At 45.2% G+C, this 18,609-nt stretch overlaps 2 long non-coding RNA genes across 2 annotated transcripts in view; one reads left to right on the plus strand and one right to left on the minus strand.

The window, feature by feature from the left end:
- Positions 1–5,006, plus strand: part of LOC109324560 — a 7,206-nt gene extending 2,200 nt beyond the window's left edge. Inside the window, exons 2-3 of the long non-coding RNA XR_002104958.1 lie at positions 1,741–1,831; positions 4,883–5,006. This is a non-coding gene — a long non-coding RNA (uncharacterized LOC109324560). The remainder of the gene's footprint in view (positions 1–1,740; positions 1,832–4,882) is intronic.
- Positions 1–18,609, minus strand: part of LOC109324558 — a 94,163-nt gene that overhangs the window by 40,638 nt on the left and 34,916 nt on the right. The gene's annotated exons all lie outside the window — the stretch shown is intronic.

Below are 18,609 nucleotides of genomic sequence, written 5' to 3' on the forward strand. Positions count from 1 at the left end.
CTGACTTCCTGCCCTTTGGGCAGGGGGCTGGACTCGATGATCTCCCGAGGTCCCTTCCAGCCCTGATGTCTATGAAATCTATGAAATCGCCTCTTTCCACATCTGAATCCTGAGGCCTAAAGACATTAAGGCCCTGATCCTGCAAATACTTACATGCTAATTTTAAGCAAGAGTGATACCCTTTCAAGGTAATTGTATACATAAGTGTTTGCAGAGTCAGTTTTGATTTTCTTTGCCTCAGCTCCTCTTCTATAAAGTGGGGCAGACAGTACTTAGTTGAATAAAGTTGCAGTAACTTTCCTACCTAGGATGTTTCCCTTATATAAGGCTGTTTTAGCTATTGCCTACCAAAACATCCCCAAATGCTGTAACTTTAATGTGCTACACAACTAAATGGAGTGAATTAAGCTACTGCAGCTTGTCCAGTGTCTAAAGTCAGGCAATGGCACTCTTTTTATCAGCAGGACCTGAGTTCACAGCATGTATTTATAATTAAGAGTGGCTTAAGTTAATCGAGATGAAACAGACAAAGACCCTCTGCTAAACGATGTAAAGACTGACTGGTAGAGAAAGTCAAAGGAAAGGCTATTTACAAAGAGAGAAAGGAGAACATATCAATTGGCCTCTTCTGGGTGGTCTTATTCTGTACTTCATGTTTCCTCTGCACCTGTCTTTGGTCTGGGCTCTATTCCTCATACAAGTGTTGGTTTGTAGATCTGCAGATATTGGATCATGCCTACCTTCCCTGTAAGGAGTGGGGAGAGCAGTGAGAGAAAGAATTAAGCCACCTCAGCTGGAGGTGAGAAGAGCTCTGAGGGCCAGAAAGAGGGTGGGGGTGGGGACTCCCCAAAGTAATCATCTCCCAGTGAGATGCTAGTGATCAGACTTTCCAAAGTGTAGACACCCATAATGTTGCACTATGGGGCAATGCATCCAATGCCACACCAGAAAGCGAAGAGCACCCCACTGTGCAAGCAAGGGAGACCTGCGGGTTTAGTCCTCTAATGTGCTGGTTCGAGAAGGGCAGCTCTAGAGAGGCTGTGCAGAGAGGGCACAAGTGATTTCCCATTATTTGTCTATTTTCTGGATTCCTGGCTGCTTGGGAGTTTCCAAAGGCCTCTCAACTAAAGTTAGAACTGCAGCAGTTTTGCCCTGGATGATATTCCTCCCTTCCTGATCTCTGTCAGGTGTGAACGGCATTCACAGACCCCCTTTTTGGCTCCTTTATGGCCCATACACACTTCCTCGGCACTAAAGCTAGAGCAGGCTCTAGAGCTGGCCTCTCTGTCCATCCAGTCACATTTTCAAGGCCCCTGTCACTGTAGCAAAGAGCTGTACAACCATTTCAAGGCCTTGAGAACTGCACATGCTTGAATGGAAATTTGTAGTCCGCTTCCTAGCACTGTCTCACAATGGGACATTTGCCGATGCTGCTGGTGGCTAATGAGCCAAAGCCATACATGAAGCTTTATGCTGTGAGGATTTTATATTAATGTGGAAGAAGAGAGCGGTCTGGGGGCTGAAGTGGGGGAAATTGCTCTCTAATGACTGTTCTGCTGCCTGGTACAGAATGGAATAATTAGGGTTCCTTTTCTCTAATTAGAATATGGCAAATGTAGAGTAATCTGTTACAATGCTTCTTTATGCTACAGTGTGCTGCAATTAACATTACTTATGCGCATTAGAAAAGTAGGAAATTTGTGTTGGTAAAGCAACTTGTGTACTATTTCTCTTCCCCAGGCCTCCCTGCTTCGATAGATGTCTAGTGCCCTTGCTCTTATCCCTTTCTGCTTTCTGTACTTGCCCAAGAGCTGACAAATCTCTTCTGAAGGTGAGTTTTTTTAAACTATTGTCCCATTCAGCAGGCAGTCATAAAATGAATTTTCTCGTCACAAAGGAAGTTTTGGCTGGAATGGGGAAGAGCAGAGCAGTGAAGAAATTAACCCTGCTGAACAAGTAGAATGAGCATATTCATTGGGGTCATGTACTACAATTGCAGAGCAAAATCCAGGGAATACAATAGCTTGATTCATTGCTTGTTTCTTATGCTGCTGCCAAAAGCATGATTAAGTCACTAAGAGTTCGATTAGGGACACTTGGTAACAAAACCCCAGTTCCATAGATGTGGTCTGTTTCCAGAGTACAGTGTTTTTGCTCTTATGATACAGGACTCTTCCTTCCTCAGCATGTAATCATCTAGACCGAGAAACAAGTCACACAGGATCAAATGGCGGGAGGGAGGTTGGGAAGCTACCTGCATTGATGTGCACAAATGATGAATTAGTAACAATCAGTACAATCCAAAGTGATCTAGAAAGTGGAGCCAGGCCGGCATGCGGGATTCCTGGGTCCTAGTCACAGCTCTGTCATTTAGTTATGGGAGGAAGTCGCTTAGTTTCTCTGCTTTTTTCCAGTCCCGTGTGTATGTGGTGATGGTTGTGGATGAAGTGGCGTGTGTGTGTGTGTGCCCGCACACGTGCATTGCTGCCACCTCTCAGACATATCAGTTGTGATTCATGCCTCATAAGTAGAGGCAGTCCAAAAGCCCAAGGCTGAATCATAGAATCGATTTAATCTTTCCAGATCAAGCTGAGCTGCGCAGATTGAGCCAATAAGCACTGAACAGATTCACTTTTGATCCCAGAAATGCAGCCACATACCTGCGGTGGCCCAGGCCAGAAGCCGGGGGGGCCTAGAGCATGGGTCCCTGCTGCCAGGCAGCTTGGGCCAAGGCTAGCTTGCCCACACTTCAAGAGCAGGTTTGTAGGGGATGCTGGGGACTGTGAGTTAACTTGAGCGTGGCGGGGATCTGGGACAGAAGTTCAATAAACCAATTTAACTTAAATTGGTTAAGTCGGATACTACATCCATCCAGGTTTATCTTAAACCAGTTTCAGCTATTTTGAAAGCGATTTATGTGCACTGAATGTCTGTGTGTTACAGATCGGAATTGGTTTCCGGTCGCTTATGACAGTTTATGTGTAATTTCTGTCCTTAGCCATAAAGTTACTAGAGAGTATTCTCTTCCTCCAGCAGAAGATAGAGAAGGCAAGTTCTGTTCTGCTATTGTTGTGAATATTTAGGCAGCCATGACTTGCAGCTTAGTAACAAACACTGAGCCCTAGTGGGCAACAGAGGCATGGTAAAGCCTCATCAGGCACGTTAAGAGTAAGTGAATTAATGTTCTTTTGAGATAGGGGGATGAGTACCATGTTGTTACTCCTGTCTCATCCCCACAGACCTTTGTCTGCAGCATATTAAAGTGAATAATAGTCAGCAATATAAGCAAGCTGATCCTGAACCCCTTGGTCAAGCAAAGCTCCCCTGAGTTCAGTGCAAGTCTTTCCTGAATTAAAAAGATGGTGGCTTCACACTGCCTTTATTTCTTGGTGATACCGAGGTTTTTGGAATATAGATTTATATTTATGTGAATCATTCTGTTACGTGGGTGCAATTGTGCTTGTAGACAAGCCCTTGTTTTCAGGTGCTGAGCTCACTAAAATTTGGCCTCCTCTGTTCCTGCTTTTCCATTTAAAGTTTGTTTTGAAAAAATCTTCAGTGGCCGTGTGTTCCCAATCCAAGAGCTTGTTTTAGAAGGGAGATCCCAAAAGGCCGTGAACGTGTCAGCCTTGTACACTTCAGAATCTACACAGATAATTTAAAGTAACTCAGTGCGCCTATAAATGAGCAGTGAGGCTGCTCCAACGCATTGTAATTAAAGCGTGTTGGAGCAGACTCAATTAGTTGAGTGTGCTGGAGCATCTTGTGTATCAGCATCTCCGTGCTTAAAAATGGTGGCGGGGTGCTTTATTAAAGCTTGTTCAACAAGCTTTAGATAAAGCATCCCTGCTGCTATTTTTAAGTTTGGGGACACTGATGCATGAGATGCTCCGGGGGCTTTAATTAGAGTGGCTCTCAGAGCCACTGTAATTAAACTGCCCTCCCCGCTCCTGCACTTCCGGAGCACATGTATAAATGCCCTCAGTCTCTGACCTCCCCAAGATTCAAAAAAGAGAAAGATAGTGTCAATGAAAAAAAAATCATTTCTGTTGCTTTTGCTTTAGGTTTGGATCCATAACAGATTAATTTTCCTGTTCCATCTCATGGAGTGTATGCAGTCTCCAGTGTTTGACACTGCATCTTGAATGAGCCTACTACCTCATGCTGTGATAGTCTCTGGGTTTCAAATTGGCAGAAAGGGTATGTAAAAAGTGTGTCCCATTTGAAGGCAAGTAGAACCAGAGTGCAACACCCGAAGCCTGCGTGCGCTGGAATTGTTTTCACTCCAGGAGTGAAACACCGAAGCACTATTCACTGCAGTCTGTAGATGCCTTTGCTAAAAGCGGGTTGAAGTTCTGTGGGGTGGCGTAATTTCCATTTCCATTCCAACAGAGGTCCAAGAGAATTGGGGCTGCTCTGCCTGCTAGATCTCTCCCAAGCGGTACTGAATCAGTGTAGCTTTCATCACCCAAAACCTACCAGTAAAAATGCTCTTGTAAGAAAGGACCTGGAGTGGGACTTTTAGGTTTAGTTCCCGGCATCCCATTCATGGTCCAGGTACATGGGGCCAAAGTTTCACACACTAAAGTAACTCAGGGCACATGTGGATCAGCAGGTTTTGTGAGGACTCTGCAAAATAAAGCAGTTTTCTAGCAAGGCAACTCCTTTCAGACATGGAGCCTGTGAGCTTCCCCTTCCCATACTGTATCCCACCCCCGCAAAGTATGTTACAATTTCACTGTAGTGTCAGGCCTTGCACTGTTTCTCAGAAAGGGTCCCCTTCAGTCCCCCTTCAGTCCCCCTCTAAGTTCAGGCCTCATTCTAGTTAGGGTTGGCATTTAAATGTTTTTTCTTTTCTTTTTTTCCTGTGGCTCTTCTGTAGCCCTTGGGTCCATCCAGCGGCATGTGACGAGACAGAGGCCAGTTCTTGGAGTACTGTGATCCATTCCAGGCATCAGTCTCTAATCGCCATCATTCTCCAAGGTTTAAAATGGAAATAAAAGAGATTTTGTGTAGGTTCTCTTATTTTTAAAACCCTCTAAAACTGATTAGGTGTAATGAAATCCTGTTTTAATGAGCTACATATGCAATACTGAGTCATTTCACTGCCAGATGCGTATTCCTTTCAGTTGGAGGGCATTGACATGGTTGAACTTACAGAGTGAGTCTTCCCACACTGCTGTTTTGGTGTAAACCAAGAAGTATTTGACTAGATGTCATGGCATCCCATGAGGCACAAGTCCAGTGCAAAGCTTAGATTCATTAAATCTCCTAAACATGTCCTTCCCTAGCTGGCAAAGCACCAAAGCTGTGCTTAACTCTTAAGCACATGCAAGAGTCTTATTTGAAGTAAAAAATAAGGATGTACTTAAGAATTTTGCTGAATCAGGGTCTCAGTGAAAGGCTAAAAAAAGCCTGTAGCATAGAGTGCTAAATTTGATAAATAGCTGGTTAGGATCCCCCTATTAAATACCTGGTTTCAATCTGGGGTCTTACTGCCCTCCTCCTAGGGAAATACGCCTTGAAATGATACAGCAGTCTGTGGCTCACCACAGCTGTGCTGACACAAGAGTGACTGATCCACTGACTTAAAGGAGGCAGACAGCAAGGCTGCCTCCCTATTTGTTTAACTGCATTATGTTGTGTCTTGCTGGTGGGATACAGAAGCTTGAACCACAAAAACCGATTTGGTGGTCGGCTACAGCACTCTCACTCACGTCTCAGCTGGCTCTGAAATAAGCTGTGGGTTTTGTGTCTCGTATTTAACCCACAGCCTCTGACTGCAGGAATGCAAATGAGAATAGCTGTATTATAATGTGTCACTGAAGATGATTTCAGAATTGATAAGGCTGAGGCAGCTGGATCTTCACAGAGAATATATTAAAGATTGGGGCACAATAACCAGCATTGTGGTTAGGGCAAGGATTCCTGGGGTCTCTTCTAGGTCCGGGGAGAGTGATACGGTCTAGTGATGAAAGGAGAAGTGACCAATTAAGGATTTGTGGGTTCTCCTCATGTCTCTGAATGGAGAGTCTGATCAGATGGTTAAAGCAGTGGGTGAGGAGCCAGGGTGCCTCAGTCCTACTTGTAGTTCTGCATCAGTTTGTCTGTCTGTCGCTTGAGACTAACTACAGTATATGGAGACGATGTGTGAAGTTTCACTAACTGATGTCATCAAGTGAAAGGATGCTTGGTGCTGATGCACAATCAGACACATGCTGTTCGGTGCTAACACACGGTTGGACTCCACCATGGACTTGTAGTTAATACGGTTAGCCAGACTAACCGTACTTGGCAACCAAAAGAGAAACTGCACCACACAACTCTCTGTGCAACTTTGCAAATGCCAAAGGAAAGCCTTGGTGGCATTATTTGTTGTGCACGAAAGCACTGTATCTTATTGTATTCTGCTGTGAGTAGTGAAAAGCATTTATTATTTTAAATCTCCCTTTTCATGTTCAGTTGCTGGCTAGATGTATTCTCCCAATGGATCATTCTAAAAGATAGACAGCTTGAGACACAGTAGTACCAATGCAATATCCAAACCTTGCTCAGACTCATGCTTCCAATTATATTCATTCACCATAACAAGATTCATCTGTCAAGTCTGCTTATGTGACTGGACTTTCTACTCGCATTTCCTTACAAGTATTTGTATTGTCACAATCTGTTAAAAATTTAAGCCTTTCATGTTTAATAAAGGCCAGAGCCAGCAGCCTTTACTTGCCTGGGCAAGAGGCTATTTGTGAGAGTGATGACATTCATGGTCAAGTGAGGAAACTTGGGGTCAACTTAACATGTATTAGCTTTTTGCAGTCACTGCCTGTATGCATGTTCTTAACTGCAGTAAATATAAGGTAGCTTTACTTATATCATTGAGGGGTATGTTACCTTCCACTTACCCCGGGTAATGGGAGGCACAGACAATTACCACAGAGCTAATGCTGTGAGGTGTGATAAGGTGTGAACTTGTCTTTTTATATCACCAGGACCTCCATGCAGAACATGGGATCTAATGCCTGGATAATAATCTGCAAGCAAACAGTACAAAGTACCTCCTCTTGCAAAGCAGTTCACAACCTCACCCACAGTTCATCAGAATGGGACAATGTGGAGCAAGACACATATAAAGGTAATGAAACGTGGGCTGCTTTTACGGCACAGTACTGCACTGGTGGCGGTGCACAGAAAGCTCTGCCTAGTGGATTATCAAGGGAGGCACTGTCATTTAGAGAAGTTGCACAATGCTATTTGCAGGTTAGGCATATATTCTACTAGGTTGGCTGGTTCAAAGAGGGCAAGTCTCTGACATCCCTTTTTCCCCTTCCAGAAAGACTAACGTTGTTCTGTTTGTCTGGCAGATGGCAAGGCATCCCCCTCCGTTGGTAAGAACTTAAGAGCCTGCCTCCGTAGCCAGACATGGCATCTCCCTCTTGTTCAAAATGGAGACTCCAGTGGTGCCGGTGATAATGGCCAAGCATTTATTCTCAAGTGATGACTCTGGTGGGAGTTATTACTGGGTACCAGCCATGCATATCCTTGCACTTGGGAAGGGCCCAGACACTGGGGTTGCCCCAACTGTTGCCATTATGTAGGAGGGAGAAGGCTGCTGGTGCATTTTGGCCACATGTGGGAGAGCAAAAGCTAATTTAAAATGGAAAGGATTTGCCAGACAATTGAAAACAATTTAACTGTTCAAATTTTTTTTTGTTTTGTTTTTGCTTCCCATTTTCAATTAACAGCTGGTCCCCAGACTAACAGCCTGCTGATTCACTCACCACGGTTATACAGCTGATGGCTCACAATGTTGCTGTGTTAATCAGATCTCTAAATAGCTCTGGTCTACATCACAGTCACAGTGGTGATTTCACTCCCAATTTGGAGCTTCATTCTTTTCGCCTCTGAAAGTTTCTGGAGGCAGTGCCAGGCAAACAAACAGTTCTTCTGGGAAAGCTGTATTGTAAATCTAACGCTAAGCCCTTTGGTACAAAAGAAGACCTGATCCAGTCGATGAGAGACCTCTTATAAACTGCTACTGGTCTTAGGAAAGACCTGTAATGAAAAACTGTAGCAAGCTTTTTTTCTGTGTATTTATTTAGATGGGATGCTGTATCTGAACTAAGGTTTTATGCTGCTACTTATCACTGTAGAATCGGAGCAACCCTTCATTCTTTGCCAGTTTTGGCTCTAGTCCAGAGATGCTAACTCTTATTCCCAGAAGTAGTGGCAAAGCTGAGTTGCGGTTACTGAACAAGCTCAAAGACTTTTGCTTGTGCAAGTGACTGGTTTATGGTGCCAGCCTATTTAAGGTATACTGTGTGCAGTATACTGCAAAACCTGGTCTGGTGTCCCCTGTTCAGCATGTTGAGCTACATTGTACCATGGCAGGGGTGGCCTCAGGAGATGGTATACCTCAGACAAATATCTTCTGTTCAGTCTGTGTGGAAGTTTATATATAAAGCTATATATACACTCAGTAGTTTGAATCCTCCTTGAAGGGACTCTCCCATTTTAGTATGTAACCTCAGACCCCTGCCATATCTTTTAGGCAAGAAACCAAAATCTTATGGACTTTTCTGCAAGAATTTGATGAGCATTAATGAGAGTGGGGTTCTGCCCTATAAGCAGGTTGGAATTGGAGTTCACTATCAGTGCCACAGAAATGGCTTCAGTTCCATGTCCTGGCCTAAATCCAGATTGTCCAGATTCAGGTTATTGGCTTCAGTTAGAAATGCATGGCCTTAGCCTTGAGTGAGTTTTTCTGTGGCTGTTGGCATCTATGGTTGTGTTACTGTGGGTCAGACTATTGCATGCCTGCAGGGGGAAAGAAACATGGTTTATCTGAATGAGGCATTGCCCATTGCATTCAGAGTTGGCACCCATCAGTCTTTAACAAGCTAGGATAGGCAGAGGTCAGGATTGCAAGATCTGGGTGGGGATTCCTTGAAGGTTTCCAAAACTTGATGATGACTGCACTCAGAGATTGCAGGCAGCTTTATAGCTTAGTCGGTGTAGGCAAAGTGCTCTTTTAAACTTCCTAAAAGCTTACGATCTTGTCAGCACAGTAGTATGATAGCTCATTGTTGCACTTGGTGCTTGTGGCAGAAGCAGGAAGTTTTCCACCCTGGATAGCTCCTTTTGGAGCAGGATTTGACAGCTACAGGGAGGCTGAGAGGTTTATAATACAAAATCTGCTCTGGGTTTGAGGAATTAGTTTCATCCTATCTTTATCACTCCCCAGTCAGTTTAACTTTTTTCACTCCTCTCTTAACCCAGCACAACCCAAAGGCGCTGCATGGGCAACAGGGAAGGACGAGTGTGATAAGGGACCAGCATGCCTGGTCAAGGCTAGTGTAAAGTGAGTCACCAGCTCCTCATCACCTGGTCCCGAGAGTGGAGTACTTCTGTTCTTTTACTAGTTCTTGTGTTTTCCAGTCCAGGTCACTAGTGTGTCCCCAGTATGAGTCAGACTTACTTTCTCCTGTCCCAGTCTCCTGTCATCCTTCACTTCCTTTCTTCAGGGTCTCTTTCATCTGGTCCTTGCTCTGGCTCCAACTCAAAAGTTTCCATTTTAGAGTGGACGATGGAAGACTAGACATCTTAAGAATTCCTTGGTAAAAGACAAGTCTCTTGGACTTTGGCACTTGCCAAGGAGAAATAAAATGTTTCTGAATGCCTGTGAGCAGTATAGTATATGGCACACTTTAAAAGAATTAGCTTAAAATATCTGCTAGCATCTTTATGTTGCCAAAGAATATTGATATCAAAAGCTCTCTCTACTCTTGGCAGAGATGTCTCTTCCCTGGACGTAGCCTAGACATCTAGGAACAGACTTTCAGAAAAAACCGAGCTTCCATTTTACCAGCTCAGTAAAAAAAGTGAGACTTAAGACCTGTACCAAACATGCCCATTAATGGCTCTCATATCTTCTTTATATTAATAAGCAGGTTGCTTCTATGAGTGGTCCAAAATGCAAGCACATGTGGAGCACTGTGCTATTAAAAGTTACAAGCTGATCTTTGGTGGGGAAGTGACCTGATTTCTTGAGGAAAATCTTAACCAGTAAAGAGTATCTAACTAGCAGAAACCTTTATAGAAGTGAGCTCTAATGCCACTTGGACTAGTTCCCTTATTTTTGAGACAACGTCTCATGTACCGTATAGATGTCATCTCAAGGAAGCATCCAACCAAGTTGCCCTGTCTCCAGTTAGACTGGAGAGATTAAGAGAAGATTTCTCAGATGAGAAATAAGTAACTTCCTGGTTGAATGTTGGTAAAAGCTTTTCAAAACTTTGCTAATCTCCCTGGGATTAGCTATTCATGTGCTAAAGGAGTCTTATTTCAGTGATCACTGTGGTGCAATTGTCTTGATTTTGGAAGATTGGCTAGCAGCCTAATTGTCTCGTAGCCCCATTGATAAATTTGCTGACTGGAGAAAGTAAGAAACTTGAGATTCCAAAGGCATTGTCACCCATTTGAAAGCACATTTACTGTAGCAAGCCTACGTTTTTTCAGACAAGTTGGCCAAAAGGTTGTGGTATCATCGAAGCTAGAGATGGAAAAATCTATTGGGTCATTTAGTCCATCTCCCTGGACAGTACAAGATTGTTCCCTATAAAACAGCTTCTAGGTTTTTGTCCAATCTCGTTTTAAGTATCTCAAGTAAGGAAGCTTCAAATTGCTCTTGATTTTTGTCTAGCCAGGTCTCTTACAACTCTTTCTTCTTTAAAAGATCAGTGTTACTGGGGGAGGCAGGGCAAACTCTGTTTTCATTAAAATAATGAAACTGTAAATGGTGAACATGAAATTTATCTGAACTCAAGGTACAGCCAGGGTTTGTGAGGGTCACTGTGTCTCATTTTTTAGGTGCTCAGTTTGACATACCTTTACATCAGCTTGATCTTAAGACAGTACTGGGCCCCCAGACTGTAACCATAAGTCTCTTCTAAGGTGTGTCAGATTGAGGAACAAAAATGCTAGTCACATCTGAAATTTTTTGGCAGGTTTTTGAATGGGTAGATACAGGCTTGCAGAGATGATGCACATCACACAACTAACACAGCCATTGTGTTTATTCCCTACTGAATATTACTGACAAAAGAGATTGTTTGTTACTCTTGAAATAAAAGGCATGTGCCTTATGGCTAATTGGATAATTGGCTTTTGTATAGTACAGTTGTACACTACCAAAAGACAGGTCTAGGTCTGACAACTGGCAACATCAGGTCCTGAACCTGTTGACTTATCAGTGTTCAAGATCATATAAAAAAGCCCTAAAAAATATACTGAAACAAAACATCTGTATAAAATACAGTATCCATCTATCCTCTGTGTTAAGTCACAGTGGCTCCATTTGGGTGCAGCAGTCCACCATAGTGTTCAGTTCCAATGGAGCAGGCCCAAATGTCCCTTGTAACTGGATGGTGGCTTGTGCCCTACCCACCTACCTCACTCTCTCTTTCATTTTAATTCTATTATGAGAGCATTTCTACCAGTCCAGTAGCCCTTCTCTGCTGCTTCAGTATAGATTTATGTTCCTAAACCAGCATCTGCCTCATTAATTTTAGCCTGACATTGCATCATTGCCCGAGTTGTAAAGTGGAAGGCCCCAGTTGAGCAGGTTTCTTCCCCGTGTGGCTGTGGTTAGATTCTTGAGTAGCCCCAACGCGCTCCATGAAACTGTTTAAAATGAGACCCCTGCGGGGTGTTGTTTAGCATTACGGCTTAAACAAGGGCAGTCACGTGGGGAGGCTTCTAACTGATAGGTGTTTATATCTAGGAGCAAGTTATAACCTTTAAAAATGACAACAAGAACTTTTTGGAATGGCTCTGGGGAGAGATTTCACAATACCATTCTCCCGCCATCTCTTTCCACCCCGTCCACTTGTACTGGGGAGAAAAATTATCAAAAAAAAAATCAACTCTTTTGGCAACTACAATTCAAAGTGTTTTCTCTCTCTCTCTCTCTCTCTCTCAAGACCAACATTAGCTTTGAACGTGGGCTGTGTGAAGTCCTTTTCTTTTTTCTTTTTTTGTTTCGTCAAACTACAGATGGAGGAGTTGAAAGGGCGGACGGGATGTCACCCAGCCCTGTGTGGCGTGTGAAACTTACACTGGTTTCAGCAACTGGAATTGCTGTATTAGTGGGAAGGCTGTTCCATTAGCTAGGGCACTGGCAGCCAACCCTTGCTGTGGCAGGTGTGTTGCATGTTAGTCCTGCATCCTCCCCAAGTGCCACGCTGATCCCTTTTCCTTACCTGATCTGCTGTTCTGCTTTCTGCTCCCTGCCCCATGCTGCTGCCTGATCTGATGCTTTGCTTTCTGCTCCTGTCCCATCTGCCACTGTGCTGCTAGTCCCCTCCCCAATCTGCCACATGCCACAAATGGAGGCTGTCCATGCCACTTTGATAACCATGTTACCGGTTGGTCACCCTTGAGATATAGGGCGCTGGCATGGCACCTGGGGGCTGCAACAGAGGCCATCAGCTCTGCTCCTGATTTCTTGTATAACATGGGGTTTGGCCTTTCTGTACCCCACTTCCCCAAATGAAAATGGGGAATAATAGTACTTCTCTAACTCACAGTAAAGATAGAGGTTGACAGATTGGTACTAGAAATGTATATGCAGATCAGTGTTTTTTACCAAAACCTTTAATACCAGACTATTTTCACTGGTAGAGGCAGCCAGGATTTGAATTAACTGAACTGGTGTAAATTGCAGCTTTCCTTGACTGCGGTGAGGCTGTCCTGTAGCAGCTATATTGGAGCAAGAATCAGGGCATGTTCCCAATTCAGACAAGGCCTTTGAAAGGTTATTATTATGGTTGAGGACCAGATCAGCAACAGCTGAAAAGACAATTAATTTGCTGCTGCTCTGGTTTTAGTTTCCATCTGATGCAACTGCAATCTGGAGAGAGATCTTAATTTAGGACTACAAAGGGAGCTGTTCTTTTCAGAGATAACAGCCTGGATGGTTGTGTGTTATCTTCTGTGCAAATTGATTGCTCCCATTCAGCAATATCTCTTCTTCTCCCAGAGTTAATTCAGAACAAGCAAGTGAAAAGGGAACTAGATTTCCAGCTTCTGTAAATGCTAGAATGGTTAATTACACTCTGCGGTTTCACAGCTTCTCCCCTTGCACGCACCTGCTCATTTCAGTATTCACCTGCAGGATTTGCCCGTATTTGGTGCCATTGTATTCGGGAAGCTCAGCTATATGAAAATGCGACCCTGTAGAGCCTGTTTGGCTTCTACTGTGCGAGTGTGTGCGTGTGTGAAATGCAACATAGTTGTCTGAGCAGTAACCTTTGATTACAAGCTCCAGGCCTGGCTGTCTTCCCCATATGGGTTCATACCCAGTTTCTGGAGGGATCGTTTCTAAGCAGCAGTTCTGGAGATTTATATGTATGTAGCAGCTTTCTGAGCAAATAAAGCTGGAGTCTCCTTCTGAGGGCTAAGGTGAAGATTGAGCTGTCTTTAGGGAGACAAAGTCAGGGAACTATTTTCACCCTTTCACCCATTATCTCTTCTTCTTTCTCACTCATCTTTCTTCTCCCTGGTACCCTATTTGGCTTACTTAATTTCCCTCCTCCTCACCTTGCTAGCCCTCTCCAAAGTGCTCATGCATTTCTTTCTTGCCAGTTTGCATAAACAGGTGTGGATGCAGCATTAACAGTGGCCACACAAATCAGATATATGAAAAAAAGTGTCCAGTGCCCTTGTTGTCTTCTTGTTCATACTTCTAAAATCCACAGTAATAGATGGGAGGGTTGCATGTATTCAAGGATATAGACTGTGAAGACATGAGTGTTTGGGACAGCTCTCAGGCAGAGACACATGGGTGCAAGCCTGTCGCACCCCCGAGAACCAAAGATCCCGGCAGAGCCTGATCTCACTCCCAGCACAGAGCTGGGAGGTAAGTAGGGCTCATGGTGGGAGGACAGTTCTTAGGAGCGGGAGGCAGCTGAGAGGAGCCAAGGAGGGTGCCTGGCACAAAAGCAGGCATCTGGGATCAAAAGCAAGGACGCCTCCTCTTGTGGGGTGTGCTCCACATTAGAGTGCCTGGAGTGCCAGAAAGGGGAGCTCCAGGTTGCAGTGCAGAAGCTATGTGCCATCAGGGATGGTGAAGAGGAGATTGATGCCTACCACCAGGCTCTTCACCAGAATAATGAGGAAGGAAGAGCAAGGAAGGCTAGCAGGACGAGGGCATACAAGAGGAGCGCCCATGAAGTCCAGCCAGGGGTCGCTTGGTCAAAGGTCGTCTTCGGCCCCAAGGCACCACTGGAACTTCACAACAGATACAAACCCCACGCAACATCAGCAGAGCCAGCAGAGTCGCTGGCTTCAACACTCAAGGAAGGAAGACACCCAGCAACCGTACCTAAGAAGAGATGCAGAATGGTTGTTTGGGGGACTCCCTCTTGAGGGGGACTGAGGGACTGATCGGCCAGCCTGACCCCTTAGCCCAAGAGGTCTGCTGCTTCCCAGGGACCAGTATCCAGGATGTTGCTGAGAGGATCCCAAAACTCGCCTGACATCCAACCGCTACCTCATGCTCCTCATCCACGTGGGCACAAATGGCATGCCTTGGAGCAATCCCAGCTGGGTCATGAGTGGCTACAGGGCCCTGGGGGCTGGGCTTGGAGGGCTGGGGACACAAGTGGTTTTCTCCTCGATCCTCCTGGTTACAGGTCATGGGCGCAAGGGGGACAGAGGGAGATGTATTGACGAAGTAAACAGAGGAGTGAGTTGGTGCCACTGTGAAGGCTTCAGCTTCTTCAATCACAGTCCACATCTCAAAGACAGAGGCAGTGGTCTGTTAGGAAGAGATGGCCTCCACCTCACCCCAGTGAGAAAGAAGCTTTTTTTTGACCGGATTGGCTGACCTGCTCAACAGAGCTTTAAACTAAGGTCGCCAGGGGGTGGGCAGACAACCATTGGAGCAAGGCCAGAAAGTAACAAAACACATAATCAGCAGGTCAGGAAATACAACTGAGCTTACACCAACCCCAGCCCAAGGATGGGACTCTCCTAAATGCACAAAGAAGCCTAGGGCTCCTGATGGCAGGCTTAGCTGCCCATACACAAATGCTGGGAGCATGGGGAACAGACAGGAGGAACTGACCCTTCTGCTAAAGAATAACAGATATGATCTCATAGAGATAACAGAGACCTGGTGTGACTCTGTCTATGACTGGGCCACAGGTATAGCTGGCTATACCCTGTACAGGAGGGCAGGGGTGTGGCTCTCTATGTCAAGAAGCAGTACACTTCCCTACTAGCTGACATTAGCACCCAAGGAGGGTAACTCAAAAGCCTCTGGGTTGGAATATGAGGAGAACATGGTGAATGGGATTTTACTGTAGGAGTCTATTACAGACCTCCTAACCAGGAGGAACAGTTCAACCACAAGGTCTCTAGGGAACTAACAGAGGCTACATGCTCCCAGGGCTTACTTGTCATGGGTGATTTCAACCACCCTGACGTCTCATGGGAAGAGCACCAGCTAAATCTGATCAGTCGCGAAGCTTCCTTACCTGCAGAGGTCTGACTCAAGCTCTATTGATGAGCTCTATCTGACTCAAGAAGTCCACAGGCTGACACCAGGTGAGGCATTGCTAGATCTGGTACTGGCCAAAAGGGATGATCTAGTCACCGACCTGAGGATTGAAGGGAAGCTTGGTGACAGTGATCATGAGTTGATCACTTTCTCTGTCCATTGCAAGGTTGGCAAATCAGTCAACAATGCAGAAATCCTCGACTTCAGAAAAGCTGACTTTCATAAGCTCACAAGGTTGGTTGTCCAGGCCCTAAAAGATCATGATCAGACAGGGAAGGGAGTCCAAGATGAGTGGTCGCTCCTTAAGGACATGATCCTAATAGCACAAGGGAAGTCCATTCTGGCCCGTAGGAAAGGTAGTAAAAGGGCTAGGAGAGCCTGTTAACTCAATAGGGAGCTCATGGACCTCCTGAACCTTAAAAGAGAATTCTACAAGAGTTGGAAGACAGGAAATACCTCTAAAGAGGTATTATGCATCACCTCTAAATACGTCTAAAAAGGATTATGCGTGTAGGGAGCAGACTAGAAAAGCCAAGGTTGAAACCGAGCTCAAAACTGGATATGGAAATTAAGGACAATAAAAAGTTCTTCTTCAGATATGTGGGAAGTCGAAAGAGAAATAAAAGGGCAACGTTGGACCCCTGCTGAATCCAATGGGGCAGCTGACATTCAAACACCCATGAAAAAGCTAAATCTCCTTAATGATGACTTTGTGTTGGCTTTTCACCACTCCGAGGGTGGTTTTTCACCACCCCTGCCTGACAGGCCATGGGATTAAGAGGGTACAAGTGACCATACACCTACATTTGGTAAAGATCTTGTGAAGAAACACTTTGAGAGGCTGGACATCCACAAGTCAGCAATCCCTCACAAAATGTACTCGAGTGCTAAAAGAGTTGACTAATATCATAGCATGACCAATGGCAAGGATAACTTGTGGAACTCAGGAAAGGTTCCCAAAGATTGGAAGAGGGCCAATGTGGTGCCTATCTTAAAGAAAGGAAGGAAGGAAGATCTGAGGAACTACAGGCCAATCAGTTTGACCTCAATCCGTGGAAAGATCATGGAAAAAATTATTAAAGAATCCATCAACAACAGGCTAACAGAAGACATTGTTCTGAGAGACAGCCAAAATGGCTTTGTTGCAGGTAGGTCATGCCCAACCATCCTCATCTCCTTCTATGACCAGGTGACACATCACCTGGACAGGAGAAGAGAGGCTGATGTCATTTACTTGGATGTCAAAAAAGCCTTTAATTTGGTCTCCCATGATGTCCTCATGACAAAATTGGGGAACTGCAACCTTGACAACCTTACAGTCCAATGGCTGGGATCCTGGCTCTGTGGTTGGACCCAGAGAGTGATAGTTGATGGAACCAATCAACATGGTGCATGGTAACCAGTACAGGGTTCAGTACTCTTTAAGGTATTCATAAACAACCTGGATTTGGGTGTCAGAAGCAGACTGGCTAAGTTTGCAGACAACACCAAATTATGGGGAAGCGCAGTCACACTAGAGGATAGGCTGAGGATCCAGGCTGATTTGGACAGGCTGGCAAAGTGGGCAGATCAAAACCTGATGACTTTCATTGCAGAGAAATGCAAGGTGCTCCACCTCAGGAGAAAGAACCCACATCATACGTATAAGCTCAGCAGTGCTACACTCATTAGCACTACAAAGAGACTCGGGGGTCAGGATTGACCACAAGATGAACATGAGCCACCAATGCAATGCCACAGCTGGCAAAGCAAATAACACCCTGTCTTACATCTACCAACGTATCTCAAGCAAGACCCAAGATGTCATCCTCCTGCTTTATTCGGCCTTGGTGAGGCTGCAGCTGGAGTACTGTGTCCAGTTCTGGGCTCCACACTTTACAAAGGACTTGAAGAAGCTTGAGAGAGTCCAGAGGAAAGCCACATGCATGATCAGATGTCAAGAGAACAGGCCTTATGAGAAGAGACTGAGAGACATGGGACTCTTCGGCTTGGAAGAGCTTAGGCTCAGGGGGGACTTGGTGGCAGCCTATAAATATATCAGGAGTGTGCATCAGGACCTGGGAGAACATCCATTCTCAAGGGTGCCCCAAGGGCTGACAAGGTCCAACCGTCACAAACTGCTGGAAGACCGTTTTAGACTGGGACATAAGGAAAAACTTCTTTACCATCCAAATCTCCAGACTCTGGAATAGACTCCCCCCAGAAGTAGTGCAAGCACCTACTCGGGACACATTCAAGAAGCATTTGGATGATTATCTTGCTGGGGTCATCTGATCCCAGCTGACTTGCTGCCCTTTGGGTAGGAGGCTGGACCTGATGATTTCACAAGGTCCCTTCCAGCCCTAATGTCTATGAAATCTATGGAAAGAAAATTTCTAGGGTCCGATTCTGATTTTTGTCAGGTGCAAGTGCTCCTGATTTTTGTAGGAGCATGGGAAGCAAGCAGGAAGAGCTAGCTCTCCTACTCTCCAGTGGGCGTTATGATCAAGTAGGGATTACGGTGACCTGGTGGGACTCCTCACACAACTGGAGTGTAGCTATAGAGGGCTATACTCTGCACAGAAGGGACCACGTGGGGAAGAAAGGTGGTGGCATTGCTCTCTATGTGAAAGAGCAGTACACCTCCTTGGAGGCCAATATCAGGTCCAAAAATTAACACCATCTGGAATTCACTGGAGAATTGACTGAGGCTACACACGTACATGACATAGTCATCACGGGCAATTTTAATTATCCAGACATCACCTGGGAGGAACACTCGGCCAAGATGGATCAGTTGCGATCCTTCTTGACCTGTGTTGAGCAGCTCTTCCTGACTTAGGAGGTGCTTGGGCCAACCAGAGGTGACGCTCTGCTAGACTTGATCCTGGTCAAAGGAGGTAACCTGTTGACTGACTTAAATATAGAAGGAAGTCTGGGCAACAGCAACCATGAAACCATGCTCGTGGCGCACGGGTCAAGTCCCGGAGGACTGGAAAAGGGCCAATGTGGTTCCCATTTTCAAGAAGGGGAGGAAGGAGGACCCGGGCAACTATAGGCCAGTTAGTCTC

The sequence above is a fragment of the Crocodylus porosus genome, unplaced genomic scaffold (assembly GCF_001723895.1).
Source record: "Crocodylus porosus isolate Cpor-Errol unplaced genomic scaffold, CroPor_comp1, whole genome shotgun sequence".
Taxonomy (NCBI): Eukaryota; Metazoa; Chordata; order Crocodylia; family Crocodylidae; genus Crocodylus; species Crocodylus porosus.